The following is a 483-nucleotide window of genomic DNA, read 5'->3' as shown; positions in this document are numbered from 1 at the left end:
GTCCAATTGATGTGCTTCCAGTTGCGTTGGAAAGCGGACATTCAGAGCTTTCCAACGATATATAGCAATCCATATTTGGCATATAATTGAGGCAGGAACGAGAGGCATCTTTAAGGGCCAAAAATAAGCGAAAATACACTAAAGTGCCTCCACCAAGGCTCGAAGCTGGAACCTCACTCTAAAACAATGTGGCGCTCAATTTTCTGCCCTGCCCTCTTGGAGAGCAGGGCAATGTCGTGCTCTTCATGGAAAATCAAGAAAAAAATTGATCCTCAAGTGCTTTCACCATGTTTCGAACCAAGCACCTAAGGGGAGTGAGGAGAGCATCATGGCACGGTCAAGGAAGTGGTGCGCGCACAAGACACACCAAGGCAACATTGCCCTGCCCTCCACAAGGGCAGGGCAGCATCCTATGCACCAAGCTTGAATCTGGCGCACCAATCTTCGACCCTGGCAGCACCAAACTCGCACAAGGCCGCACCA

This window comes from Arachis duranensis, chromosome 8 (genome assembly GCF_000817695.3).
Source record: "Arachis duranensis cultivar V14167 chromosome 8, aradu.V14167.gnm2.J7QH, whole genome shotgun sequence".
Lineage (NCBI taxonomy): Eukaryota > Viridiplantae > Streptophyta > Magnoliopsida > Fabales > Fabaceae > Arachis > Arachis duranensis.
The sequence above is the reverse complement of the archived record's forward strand: the minus strand, read 5'-3'. Positions refer to the sequence as shown.